Source organism: Bombina bombina, chromosome 3 (genome assembly GCF_027579735.1).
Source record: "Bombina bombina isolate aBomBom1 chromosome 3, aBomBom1.pri, whole genome shotgun sequence".
Taxonomy (NCBI): domain Eukaryota; kingdom Metazoa; phylum Chordata; class Amphibia; order Anura; family Bombinatoridae; genus Bombina; species Bombina bombina.
Window position 1 is genome coordinate 984227680 of NC_069501.1, and position 15805 is coordinate 984243484.

Consider the following 15805-nt stretch of genomic DNA (forward strand, 5'->3'; position numbering starts at 1 on the left):
GCGGCAGATTAGGGGTTAATAAGTGTAAGGTTAGGGGTGTTTAGACTCGGGGTACATGTTAGGGTGTTAGGTGCAGACTTAGAGAGTGTTTCCCCATAGGAAACAATGGGGCTGCGTTAGGAGCTGAACGCTGCTTTTTTGCAGGTGTTAGGTTTTTTTAGCTCAAAATGCCCCATTGTTTCCTATGGGGGAATCGTGCACGAGCACGTTTTTGAAGCTGGCCGCGTCCGTAAGCACCGCTGGTATTGAGAGTTGAAGTGGCAGTAAATTTGCCTGTATGCTCCTTTTTTGGAGCCTAATGCAGCCATTCTGTGAACTCTAAATACCAGCGGTATTTAAAAGGTGCGGGGGGAAAAAAAGCATGCGTAGCTAACGCACCCCTTTGGCCGCAGAACTCTAAATCTAGCCGTTGTCCTGAAAAGGGCATTTGTATGGGCATTCAGGTCTTTTTCGGGGCATTAAAATAAAAATAAAAACCCTAATCTTCATCCAGGCAGCTCCATCTTCATCCATCGCGGGGCTGGCATCTTCTTCATCCCTGCAGAGGTGGAGCAGTCGATGCGTGGAGGCGGAGGTCCATCATTCCGACGTGGAGGCCCTCTACATGCGATCTTCCGCCGCACACTGAGGATTCAATGCAAGGTACCTCTTTTTAAGGGTACCGTTGCATTCCTATTGGCTGAAAAATTAACAGCATTCTGATTTGAATCAGCCAATAGGAATGAGAGCTGCTTAAATCCTATTGGCTGTTCAAATCAGCCGATATAATTTAAACAGTTCTAATTCCTATTGGATGATTTTAATTTTTCAGCCAATAGGAATGCCCCAATATAAAAAGGGTTCCTGGCATTGAATCCTCAGTGTGCGGCAGACGATCGCATGAAGGGGACCTCCACGTCAGACCGATGGACCTCCGCCTGGACCTCCGCATCGACCGCTCCACCTCCGCTGGAATGAAGAAGATGCTGGTCCTGCGATTGATGAAGATGGAGCCGCCAGGATGAAGATGCTTCACCTCTGGGATGAAGTTCTTTCGCCGGACTTCAGCAACTGTGAGTACCGATTTTGGGGTTAGTGTTAGGCTTTTTTGTTTGTTTTTTTGGGGTGTTTTTTTTTATCTTTTAGATTAGGTCTTTTTTTATTTTAAAAGGGCTGAAAAAGAGCTGAATGCCCTTTTAAGAGTAGTAAAAGAGCTGAATGCCCATACACATTGCCTTTTCGGGGCAATGGGTAGATTAGGTTTTACTTAGTTACGGCTAGATTACGAGTTTTGTCGGTAATGGTGTGCGGTGCTAACGAGCATTTTATGCTCACCGGTCACCTACAGACAACGCTGGTATTACGGGTTTTTACAAAGCTGGCGTTAGCCACAGAAAAGTGAGCAGAGAGCAAAATGTTGCTCCACATCTCACCTCAATACCAGCGCTGCTTACGGTAGCAGTGAGCTGGTAAAACGTGCTTGTGCACGATTTCCCCAAAGGAATCAATGATGGAGAGCCGGTTGAAAAAACCTAACACCTGAAAAAAAGCAGCGTAAAGCTCCTAACGCAACCCCATTGTTTCCTATGGGGAAATAAAAGTTACGTCTACACCTAACACCCTAACATGAACCCTGAATCTAAACACCCCTAATATTACACTTATTAACCCCTAATCTGCCGCCCCCGACATCACCGACACCTGCATTATTAACCCCTAATATGCCGCTCCGGACACCGCCGCCACCTACATTATACTTATGAACCCCTAATCTGCTGCCCCCAACATCGCCGACACCTACCTGTGGTTTTTATTGGTTAGTAGGTTTAGTTAGTGTCTGCGATGTTTGGGAACGGTGGTTTAGGGGTTAATAGGTTTAGTTAGTGTTAGCGATGTTTGGGAACGGCGGTTTAGGGGTTAATAGGTTTAGTTAGTGTTGGCGTTGTCGGGAACTGCGGTTTAGGGGTTAATAGCTTTTGTTAATGATTTAGTTAGTATCGGCGATGTCGGGGAACTGCGGTTTAGGGGTTAATAGGTTTAGGTAGTGTTGGCGATGTGAGGGACAACAGTTTAGGGGTTAATAGCTTTATTTCGTGTCAGCGATTTGGGTGGCAGCGGCGGTTTTAGATAATTTTGTTTCGGCAATCACCGGCATATTAGTTATGTTAAGTTAAATCATTTTTTCGGATCTATTCTTTTATTCATATGCATTATTCTATTCTAAACTTCAGAATAGAATAATGCATATGAATAAAGAATGGATCTGAAAAAACGATTTAACTTAACATAACTAATTTGCCGAAACAATTTTTTTTTAAAAAAAAACATATCTAAACTAATTTGACGAATGAAATTATTTATTTGACTAATGAAAAAGAAAAGAAACTAAATTTTTAGCGTTGCACATGTCTAGTTCTTGTAAGATATGTTTCAGTTATGAAGGGGTTTGATACCAGTGCGTAAATATTTTATAATTAAGTTCACGTTTATATATTTATTTATTTTTTATTATTGGAATAAAATGTATATTTAAAGGCAACCTTTCAAGAGTTTGATCACTAGCTTAGGTCTGAATCAATATAGTCCCTATTTCTGAGCTTTGTCCCGCTGTCCAGTGGTGGGATTCAGAAATTTTAGCAACAAGTTCTCTAACTTCTCTATAATACAAAAAGTTAGGAAATTTGTACCATGAAACCTTCACACTTTCAGCCTTACTGGTTTAACTCCTTAAAAACAGTTGTCTATATCAAATTAAAAGACTGTAGCATGCCATGATGGAAATTTGCCTAAAGGAGCAATTTCTCATATGTTGTATACTCTGCTGCTGGTATAACAACAAATTGGAAATACATTAAGGGAAAAACAATTTTACAGTATACTGTTCCTTAAAGGAAGATGGCATCACTCAACCACCAGTTATTGAGAACCTGAGAAATTTTAGGAAGAGGTTTGTAAGAATTGGTGAGAACTGGCTGAATCCCACTATTGCTTTCCCTATTTTCAGAATTCCCCTCAGACACACTCACTCACCACACAGAATTCCATCCACTATCCACCGTGTCATTGGCACGATAGGGCCCCACCAACAAAACAGTGAAAGCCTCTCGGGTCCCTAACACCTATCGACAAATGAAGGTAAGTAGTTGTAAAGAGTATTGTTGTGTACCTGAGCAGCATATCTCAGGAAGCCTATTAATATGTATTGATAGACCAAAAATAAATAAAACCCTACTGCTAAACTCTGCAGAAATGTAAATGCTGACTAAAATTAAATGATCAAAATAACTAGGTAATTATGGGCCAGATTACAAGTGGTGCTAAATATTTATAACACTGGTGGGTTAGTGTGTGTAAAAAGTAAAAAGTTAGTGCAAGAGCAAAATTGAATGGCCCGGATTACAAGTTGTGCAGTCAACCTGTTGCGTACACACCGCACGCAATGAGACTGTACCGCAATTTCCATTGCGTCACTATTACAAGTCACCATAAAACTTTAATTTCTCATGCGGTATGGTAAGCCGCATACCCCTCAAAATCCAAGTTCCAACTTGGCGTGCTCGTTGGAAAAAATGCTATCACGTTTTCGCATTCCCCATTGAAGTATATCGAGTATAGAAAGTTTTAAAAAAACCTAACACCCTAACATAAGCCCCTAGTCTAATAACCCCTAAACCGCTGTCCCCCCAGATCGTCAACACTAAATAAACCTATTAACGCCTAAACTGCCATCCCCCCACATTGCCAACACTAAATAAACCTATTAACCCCTAAACCGCCACCCCCCCACATTGCCAACACTAAATAAACCTATTAACCCCTAAACCGCTGTCCCCCCACATCGCCTACACTAAATAAATCTATTAATCCCTAAACTGCCGTCCCCCCACATCGACAACACTAATAAAATGTATTAACCCCTAAACCGCCATCCCCCACATCGCAAACACCTAATTAAAGTATTAACACCTAAACCGCCAACCCCCGCAACGCAAACTATTAAACTAATGACTAAGCCCCCTAACCTAACACCCCCTAACTTAAATCCAATTAAAATACACTTAAAAGCAATTTCAAATATGCTAAATACCTTTAAAAATCATGAAAAAAAAAATCCAACCACTCTGGAAAAGCACAGCTTCCTTTTTAAGTAAAATATTTGAGAAAAAAGTAGAAATCCTTCCTGAATATACGCTTCTACATTTTCCAGTAAAGGGATTCACATCAAAACAAGCTGATAGCATTGACATGTACAGCAGCAAGGTTAGTCATAGCTAGAGTCTGGAAAACAGAACCCCCAGCTTTTCACTTAATAGAGTGGAAAATAGAATACTTTTACTGGATGTCTAGTTCAGCAGCGGACTTGCGGTCCACCAAGGAACAGTTTTATTGATCTCTGGGAACCCTTGATCATATACACGGAAGCAAGACATAGACGTGCTTAGAACACGAAGCCCCTATATTAATGGTCTAAAACCCCAAACCTCCCATTTAATTTAGTGATATAACGCTTGAAGTAGGAGTAAATGATACTTTACAAGAATTTCAAATGTGACTGATGTGACTGTTTGTTTTCTTTTCTGTTATCTTCTCTTTTTATTTTAGAGTTATGTTATATATAAAAATAACTACTGTATTAGCTACTGCGATATCTGTAATATCATCTTCATATGTATTATGTAATATTGTATTTTATGACATATGCTAATAAAAGCGATTTCAACAAAATAAATTATGGGAAAAAAAAGAACACCTACATTACAAAAAAAACTAACATTACAGAAATTAAAAACCTAACATTACTAAAAATAATAAATCCTAACATTACAAATAAAATTAAAAATCTAACCTTACAAAAAAACATTATAAAAAAATAAAAAAACTAACATTACAAAAAACGAAATTATCAATTTTTTTTTAATTCCTTTTCTAATAACTCCCTTTAAAAAAAAACAAAGCTAATCTATATATAAACAACCAATAGCCCTTAAAAGGGCCTTTTGTAGGGCATTGCCATAACGTTAACAGCTCTTCTGCTATTAAAATAAAGCAATTATCCCCTAACATTTGACTTTGATCAAATCAGTCAATAGGATGTAAGCAGCTCTCATCCTATTGGCTGATTTGAAATTTTCAGCCAATAGGAATGCAAGGGTACCCCCGTTAAAAGGGGTACCTTGTATTCAATCTTTAGGGTGCGGTGGACGATTGCATGAAGAGAAACTCCCTATCACCGATGGCCTCCGCCGACCGCTCAAATGTTGCGCTGTAATGCGCGTAGGATATTTCCCTATCAGACCAGACTTGGCCAGTTGTCTTCTTGGTCCCAGACAGGGCGAGGAAGGCTCCAGGAAGACAGTCCAATCCTTCAGGGTACCAAAGGGTAATGCAGAGAGTGATAAATAAAGCAAAGTCCGGCAACTGGCAGGTAATCCAAGGGACCAGCAGATCAGGGGTTAAAACAGGAGAGTGGTCAGAGACAAGCAAAGTTCGGCAACAGTAAGGCAATCCAGCAAATCAGAGGTTATTCAGTTAAGTGGTTAGAGACAAGCAAAGTTCTGCAACAGTAAGGCAATCCAGCAAATCAGAGGTTATTCAGTAGAGTGGTTAGAGACAAGCAAAGTTCTGCAACAGTAAGGCAATCCAGCAAATCAGAGGTTATTCAGTAGAGTGGTTAGAGACAAGCAAAGTTCGGCAACAGTATGGCAATCCAGCAAATCAGAGGTTATTCAGTAGAGTGGTCAGAGACAAGCAAAGTTCGGCAACAATAAGGCAATCCAGCAAATCAGAGGTTATTCAGTAAAGTGGTTAGAGACAAGCAAAGTTCAACAACAATAAGGCAATCCAGCAGTTCAGGGGTTAATCAGTAGAGTAGTCACAGACAAGCAGAGTTCAGCAAATGTAAGGCAATCCAGCATTTCAGGGGTTAATCAGTAGAGTGGTCACAGACAACTAAAAAGCATTATAAACCTAATAAAATAATCACACAACACAGAATGTATAATCAAACTAAGTTTAATGAACAAAAACATTTGCTAAACAACATTATAAACCTAATAAAATAATCACACAACACAGAATGTATTATCATTTTTTTACTTGCATTTTTCTGCAGTTCTCTGCATTGTTAGCATGTTAGATAATATTGGGTCTGCACCTATTCTATGCATTCCAGTCTGGAGTGATTTATAGGCACCCTGACCTTCAAGCAGCTGGGCAGGAAGATGAAAGGGAAGTGGCTGCTAGATCTTGTTCTTTTGAAAGCCTCTCGATAGCTCAGGTCTGGTTACACTGATTTATTTCAACCTGCTTTGCTTGCATATCTTTGCTACAACACAAGCAGACATATCCACCTACTGGCCTACCCTTATTTTAATCAATGCAAAGCTTGTCAGTGCTTTTCAATAGCAGTCACATGAAAAAGCAGTCGAAAAAAGGGGCGTTATTCTGACACGGCGCAAATTGAACCATCGTAAACCGAGGGCCACCTGTATATATTTCAACAATTCACATGTCTTAATAATTGTTGAGTGCATGGACTCATGTCTATAATAATATTCATAGGACAGCTTATTTAATATGTATTCATTTCAAACCCTCTGTTTTTTCTGAAACAGTTTGTCAAACATTTTAAATATCAATACAGATATATATATTTACTTCACTCCATATTTAATATATGGTGCAACATGGGTGAGACATGAGATATCCCTCAGAACCTATATATATATATATATATATATATATATATATATATATATATATATATATATATATATATATATATATATATATATATATATATATAGTATTCAGTATGTTAACTTATATGAAACTATATAGACGATTAATTTCTACAAAAACTCTTATGCTTTCAACTTCCACAAGATGAAAATATGTCTCTTTTAGACAGCATATTGTGTATCGGGACTTAAAAAGGACCTACTGATCCATCATGTTGATTATCACATGTATCTGTTGACTTACAATATCCTGGGATTTTAAGCATATGTTTACTAAAGTACAGACTCAGTGTCTGCGGTCACCACAGGAGCCTATGATGAACTAATTGTATTACCCATTCTTCAGGCAGGAAGCTCCTTATATGGAAGTTCAAACCTGAGAATACAATGTGATAAGGTTCCTTTGAAGTGTGTATATTTGAGACATCCTGGTCTGTAATGTGTATTTGAGCAACTGGTCTGAGTCAAATTCTGATTTCAGAATTTAATGCAACTTACATTAGCCAGATTTTCACATATAAATAATTATTTCTCTACATCATATATGTATATGTGTAAATAAATATATTACATAATGTCACTCACAAATTATCTTACTGGGGGGATGGCGGTTTAGGGGCTAACAGGTTTATTTTAGTAGTCGCGATGTGGGGGTACGACGGTTTAGGGTTTAATAGGTTTATTTTAGTAGTTACGAAGCGGGGTTGGCGGTTTAGGGTTTAATAGGTTTATTTTAGTAGTCACGATGTGTGGACACGGGTCTTTAGGTGTTAATACTTTATTTTAGTAGTTACAATGCAGGGGATGGCAGTTTAGAGGTTAATAGTGTATTTTATGGGTGTTAGTGTACTTTGTAACATACTTTTTATGTTTTGTGAAACTTTTTTGTTTCGCAAAATCCATAGCTACAGGTCTTTGAGAGCGGAATGGATCGTTGCAGTATAGGCCATAACGTTTGCCGGAAAGCCAAACCGCGCAACTTGTAATATCAAGTAGGTGACCATTCCGCACGCAAAGGCCATTTTTCACGCGCTAAAGCCATACTGCACAACTTGTATTCCGGGCCAATGTGTGCTAACTTAAAGTGACAGTCAAGTCCAAAAAAAACTTTCATGATTTAAATAGGGCATGCAATTTTAAACAAGTTCCCAATTTACTTTTATCACCAATTGTGCTTTGTTCTCTTGACATTCTTAGTTGAAAGCTAAACTTAGGAGGTTCATATGCTAATTTCTTAGACCTTGAAGACTGCCTCTAATCTGAATACATTTTGACCACTAGAGGGCATTAGTTCACATGTTTCATATAGATAACATTGAACCTAGGAGTGAGCACTGATTGGCTAAACTGCATGTCTGTCAAAAGAACTGAAATAAGGGGGCAGTCAGCAGAGGCTTAGATACAAGATAATTACAGAGGTAAAACGTGTATTAATATAACTGTGTTGTATATGCAAAACTGGGGAATGGGTAATAACGGGATTATCTTTCTTTTTAAACAACAAAAATTCTGGTGTTGACTGTCCCTTTAAGGACCGTGTTAACTTCTTGTCCCCAAGACTTGAATGAAGCACGCCTTAAAAAACATATCACTTTACAATACTCACTAACCCGATACTGCATTAGACCAACTGCGCTAAAGCCGAAGGTAGTTACGAATATTTCATCTTCCAATGTTCTTCATATAGAAGAACATTTTCTTTTTAAATATATATTTCTATGTATATCTGATTATTTTTTGTAAAAATGTATTTCTCTACATATATATATATATATTAATTTTTTTACAGATATATAGATAGATTTAAAAATACAAAAAGCATTTTCTTCTATGTGAAGAACATTGGAATGGGAAATATTAACATTAACACAGTAAAACATAATAAAAAGTATTACAATTTAATAAATATTAATTTTTATGTTTAAAGGTATGTGTCTTGGAAGGGCTCCAATTGGGCTTAGCATGTTCCAGGGTCATAGGATGTGTACCTAGTCCAGTCTGAGAGTGCAGTCCGCTTCCGTGTTGTCCCCTTTGATAAAGCTTGTTAGGGGGAGTGAGAATCAGGGGATTCTCTTTTTAACTTGCTTATCTACCTATGCAGATCCAACTAAAATTAACTTAGTGGACCCAGTGGCGGATCCAGAGCCTGGTCTCGGGAGGGGCATTTCCAGATTTTTTTGTGGCGGCGGACAGAAAATAATGAGTGCTTATAGAACAGACTATTTTATTTAACCTATCGTACAGCTCTAACCTTATTTAAAAACAGTCACATTTGTCTTTCCAAATTATGGATTTAAAAAATTAGAAACAGGTGACATTTAACCCACGCATATACACACACACGCATATACACATACACATATATACATACACACATATATACACACACACACAAATGAATACATACATACATATCTTTTTACCCCTGCATTGAAAACTCCTCTACAGTGAATATTATATATATTTTACTGGGACAAATCCTGATTTCCATGCAGGGGTTAACATTCATGAATACAAGACTAGAAGGGACTGATTTAATGCTTGTCTCTGCCTTTAAATGATAATAGTTTCAGTGAAGCTGTGACTAAAACCAAAACTCCTCTGAAAATACAGGGCAACAGTAATTTGTTTTTTATACAAATTATTAGAACACATCTAAATATTTGCTTTGCAGTTGGTGCACTATATCAAACTCCTGAGCCTTACAGCATCAAAAGTTTTATGTAGGAAGGGTTAACTGTTGGACAAAATAATGGCTGCCTGTCTGAGGGACACAGACATCACAGAAAATACATTTTAAACAAAACAGAACTCTTAATGCTCTTGCTGAAATCAGAGTTAAAGACCAGACCCCCCCGAGAGAGAGAGAGAGAGAGAGAGACACCATGGGGAAGACAGAGGAGAGAGACACACAGGGGGGAGACAGAGGAGAGAGACACACAGGGGGGAGACAGAGGAGAGAGACACACAGGGGGGAGACAGAGGAGAGACACACAGGGGGGAGACAGAGGAGAGACACACAGGGGGAAGACAGAGGAGAGAGACACACAGGGGGGAGACAGAGGAGAGAGACACACAGGGGGGAGACAGAGGAGAGAGACACACAGGGGGGAGACAGAGGAGAGACACACAGGGGGGAGACAGAGGAGAGACACACAGGGGGGAGACAGAGGAGAGAGACACACAGGGGGGAGACAGAGGAGAGACACACAGGGGGGAGACAGAGGAGAGACACACAGGGGGGAGACAGAGGAGAGAGACACACAGGGGGGAGACAGAGGAGAGACACACAGGGGGGAGACAGAGGAGAGAGACACACAGGGGGGAGACAGAGGAGAGAGACACACAGGGGGGAGACAGAGGAGAGACACACAGGGGGGAGACAGAGGAGAGAGACACACAGGGGGGAGACAGAGGAGAGAGACACACAGGGGGGAGACAGAGGAGAGAGACACACAGGGGGGAGACAGAGGAGAGAGACACACAGGGGGGAGACAGAGGAGAGAGACACACAGGGGGGAGACAGAGGAGAGACACACAGGGGGGAGACAGAGGAGAGACACACACAGGGGGGAGACAGAGGAGAGACACACAGGGGGGAGACAGAGGAGAGACACACAGGGGGGAGACAGAGGAGAGAGACACACAGGGGGGAGACAGAGGAGAGACACACAGGGGGGAGACAGAGGAGAGACACACAGGGGCCTTTGAATGGACAATTATATTCTTGCCAAACCACTGAGATAGATAGATATATTTATATATAGATATATATATATATATATATATATATATATATATATATATATATATATATATATATATATATATATATATATATATATATATATATATATATAGTATATAAACCTAGGAGATGGAATAATGGGAAATTATTTAGGGATGAATACAAATATTTTCATTTTTTTAAAGCAGGCTGTATGAATTAAGCAGGGTAAGTCTGAAGCCTGGCTGCTATGCTATTTCAGCAATTAAGAGGTTAACACTCACAGCTCACTAACATTCCTGGGTCTAGTCGTCACAGTGCTTAGCTTCACTGATTGACACTCATTGCTTGGATGATGGGTAAAGAAAGGAATGCGAGCTGCTGCCGTTCCACACTACACCGGTCTTCCTTAGGAGGTACAAATAAAATGTGACATAATTTACTGCAGTGCTTGCAAGGCTCGAGCCCAACATTTTTGGAAAGTTTAGTTGGAGCACAGAAGCTGCTAAAAAAATGTTGGGCTTGCAAGTACTGCAGTAAATTATGTCACATTTTATTTGTAGCTCCAAAGGAAGACCGGTGTAGTGTGGAACGGCAGCAGCTCGCATTCCTTTCTTTACCCATCATCCAAGCAATGAGTGTCAATCAGTGAAGCTAAGCACTGTGAGTGATGACTGGATGCAGGAATGTTTGTGACCCACTGGCCAGAGCACCGGCCTGAGCCTCCACCCTCTCTGCTCTTACATAGTTAGTTACCCGGCGTGGTCTGTCCCCCACCCCACTGACCGTGTCGCAGTTGTTAGAGGGGTATATCTGTTGTTTGTTCTTTTCAGTTTTTATGGATTCTTATTCCTGCCCTAAAATAGCAGGTTACTGGTGTGAAGTAGATGACTTGGCAGCATTGAGAGGAAGATCAAAAGGATTAACGTGGGTGGGCATTATTTGGACGTGCCTAGCAGCGGTAAAATGGTGCAAGGTCTGAGCCCTACTGTGCAAAGCTAAAATGGAAAGTCATTAGCAAATGCAGCACACAAGCTTGGCTTTGATCAGGGAGCTGGAATGACTCACGTTTGACACCATTTACATGACGATTCAAATACAATCCTGACCGGCATCCTCACTGACAGACTGAGATGACTCATAGTTGTTCTGCCCGCACTCACCCAGGGACCTCCTCACCAGGACACGGACATGCAGCGGTGCGCTATAACTTGTTATTGGCGCCATATGACTTCAGACTGAGTCAAGTGCAGGTATTGGCTACAATTCTTCATGTGACCGACTACATCAGACCCAATAGGAATTAAATAATAAAACGAAACAACAAATAGAATTAACAATGAAGCGGCCACAAGGTTGGGGGCAATGCGGGACACACAAATAATAATAATAAAAAAAAATTAACAATAAAGCGGCCAGAAGCCCTCTCTCAGTATATTCTCGGGGGGGGGGCAATTGCCCCGTTGCCCCCCCCCTGGATCCGCCACTGAGTGGACCGGGTGTCCCAGTGACATTTATTTTACCAGCAGGCAGTGTTTTAGACACTAGCGCAACACCACTACAGATTATATTTTTTTGACGTCGTATATGAACAGAGTATCTTAGTATATCATTACACTAAGTGGGCAGCATTTCAGTATTACTGGCGTCTACGCTATTTGTAGCTTCTATTCCATGGGGACTGAAAGGTACAGCGTATTTAATATAGCAAGCGGGCAGCGTCTTAGAGCCACTAGCGTAATACCGCTCTAATATTCTGAGTATAAAGTATAACCACTCCATTACTTACTTTGTTAAGAGAGCTAGGATATTGTCATATATTTGAGTACATTCATTTTAGCGTTAACACTATCTATTATTTATATCTCATGAGAACTGGGTGTTACAGCTTACTTGATATAGCAAGCAGGCAGTGTCTTGGTGATACTAGCGTAATACCGCTGAAATGTTTAGATTATAAGGTGTAATTACGCCATTACTCACTCAGTTAAGAAAGCTTGAATATTGTCATATACTCTGAAACGTCCATTACTAATCATAAGTTTCTACTGTATATCCTTTTAATGCTCAGATTAAGCGGTGTCTATTTCTACCATAAGCATTAGCTCATTATTTATATAATCGTCTGTTCTTCCACGGAATCTTTAATAATAAGTATATGTTAGTCATAAAGTGGGCAGTGTCTTAGTGACACTAGCATAACACCGCATTTATATACACGTTTTGTTACATTGTATTGGATACTAACACTCCAGTACAACTTATCATTTCACACTGGCGTTATTCCACTAGTTTCACCCTACTGAGTACCTTAGCATTATAGCATATTTTTGAGTGAGTGATATATTTCATAATACATTAGCTGTAGACATCTCTGGTCACTCTCATTACAACCCTTAGGTTATATGTTGCTGAATTTGATAAAGTCCACCTGGGATCCTCTAATATTACCACAACTATGAATGTCACATTATTTCCGGGCAGTGTCTGCTATTTCATATTTATTTAGACTGGCATTGACATTCTAGTGAATACTGCATATGTCAGATTTGTGTTTTTAAATGGGTACTTTTTTTAACTATGTTTATTAAAAGTTAATTTTAAACAGCCTTTTTGTCTATTTCTCCGTATACGAGGATTATTTTCTACTGATGATTATGAGTGGTTGAGTGCTATAACGTACACGCTTTTTGTAGTGTGACTCTCACACCACTACCTTTTTTCTAGTTAGTTTAGTGTACAGAACCTCTCCCCTTTAGAATAATTTACCCTCAAGAGCATTTATTTATACTCTTTGGGAATTAACTATAGAGGGGACTACTCTTTGGGAGTGCCATTATTTCTATTCCTTTTTAGTAACCCTTCCATGTTTTGTATATGTCTAGGGTGATTACATAAGTCTGTGAACCCTTGACTTGTTCCCAGTTTGTTTGATTGAGAGCTTGCATTTGTATGGCTGTATTAGGGACCCAGGTTTTGAGAGAGACCTTGACATGGTACCTGGGCTTGTCCCATTTGTCCAGATGTGGGAACTAACTCTTCCAGTTTTGCTTTTAATCTTAACTGGGAGCTTGCAAGCGAGTGCTGGACTTTCTCTGCGTGTTGTATTAATTTATTTTGTCATTTTTTTCTATGGGCCTTGCACCGAGACTTGTCTGGGGTTAACTGCCTGTACCTCTGGGGACAGCACAGCTTCCTGAGAGTACTATTGAGCACCCAGGGCTGAGCATGTTGCAGGGTGATAGGATGTGTACCCAGTCTAGTCTGAGAGTGCAGTCCCCTTCCGTGTTTTTTTAATATGCCAGATCTAAATATATATATATATATATATATATATATATATATATATATATATATATATACTGTGTATATATATATATATATATATATTTAGGTTGGGGTATATTACTGCCTAGGCAAACAAGGCTTGTGCCTAGGGTGGCAGATTGAGGGGGGAGGCACTTTTTGCAGCCTCAGTAGGCAGCTGAACAGTCACTGTCTCAGCAATGCAGGTCCTAAGCCCTACATATCCGGCCTCCATAATAGCATATTTGCTAACGGTGCCCCGCGCTAACTGCCATTGCCTCTCTCCATTCCCAAGAGTCTGCCTGCAGTGGCAGTTCTTACACACCCCTTTATTGGTGCTGGGTCACTCCAAAGCCCGGATCAAGAAGCGATCATGAATTACATGGGCAGGGGCCAGATGCCTTAGTCTGCCTCACCCATGAGTTCAGTTAGAAACCATTAGTGCATTGCTGCTCCTTCAACAAATGATACCAAGAGAATGAAACAAATTAGATAATAGAAGTAAATTAGAAAGATGTTTAAAATTGCATTCTCTATCTGAATCGTGAAAGAAACAAATTGTGTTTCATGTCCCTTTAAGTAATACAAATTATCATTTTCCATTGTTCTCTCATTTGTATTGAGCTTTAGTTTTCCAGACAAATATAAGATAAGGAAGCAAGTGTGTGTACACAAAGTGATAACATAATGAGATCTGATATTACCTGAAACTCAACCCATTGTAATAGGCTGTGGTTTAAAAGCACAAAACCAGCTACTTCATATACACAAATAAACCTTAAAATGCAATTTCTCATACATTTTATAATCTGCAGCTGATATAACAAATCATTGAAAATACATTAATAAAAAATGTTTTTACAGTGTACTGTCCCTTTAAGAAATCAACCCTATACACATGGGGAAGGTGATAACCATTACTAAATAAGTTTGAGGGGCTGTGAAACATCAAGTAGAGGAGGAGATAAGGGGTCTATAATAGCACATAACCCCAATCACAAATTCCAAACCAACACAGAATTACAATTAATGTTCTTCTATTGGCAAAATATAAGGGCCTTGATATCACCATAGTCAGAATATTGACAGCTTTTTTATAGTCACCATCTTCACATCTAAGAGATACAAGATAAGCTCCTACAAGAAATATATATATATATAAGCAAAAGAAGGAGTGCACTCACCAGGACTTTTCAAAAGTTATTCCAAATATGTGCACATATTTGGAATAAACTTTTGAAAAGTCCTGGTGAGTTCAGTCCTTCTTTTGCTTCTACAATTCTCTCTGTTGCACCCTAGGCACTTGTGACTTGTTATCTGGAGTGCTTGTCTTCTTTGCATCTATATATATATATATATCAAAATAACAAGAGTATTGCATTGAGCAATGACACGTTTTTTTATTGGACTAACTATACATTTATAAGATGACAAGCTTTCGTAAGTATGTGTTTCTTTTTCAAGTCTAAAGCAATACTGACCAATTTGATGGAATTTACAGATAATGGGGCCTATCTATCAAGCTCCGAATGGAGTACGATCGGGTTGATTGACACCCCCCTGCTGGCGGCCCATTGGCCGCGAGTCTGCAGGGGGCGGCGTTGTGAGCTGCTGGTGCAATGCTGAATACGGAGAGCGTATTGCTCTCCGCATTCAGCGAGGTCTTGCAGACCTGATCCGCACTGTCGGATCAGGTCCGCCAGACTTTCTTAAATAGGTGCCTATATCTTAAAACACAGGATGGCTAAAAAGACAGAAAGTGTTACAGAGGTCTGAATGCAGGGGGAGGAGGGGGTGTCGTAAAAATCATGATGGGGGTTTAGGAGACAGAGACAGTCGGTGTCAGTAAAAGATAACAGACAGGGGAAATATATGGTTATACACAAAGCATATACTGACATAAAGTTATATATTAACATAGAATCAATATATAAGTATAAAGATGGGAAATTAGGTATCCAGGGGAATATACGATAGAAAAAAGGAGAAAGGAAAGAAAGAAAAAAAGGGAATAATAATAATGACAAAAGTGTGGACATAGGCTTACCGGTGT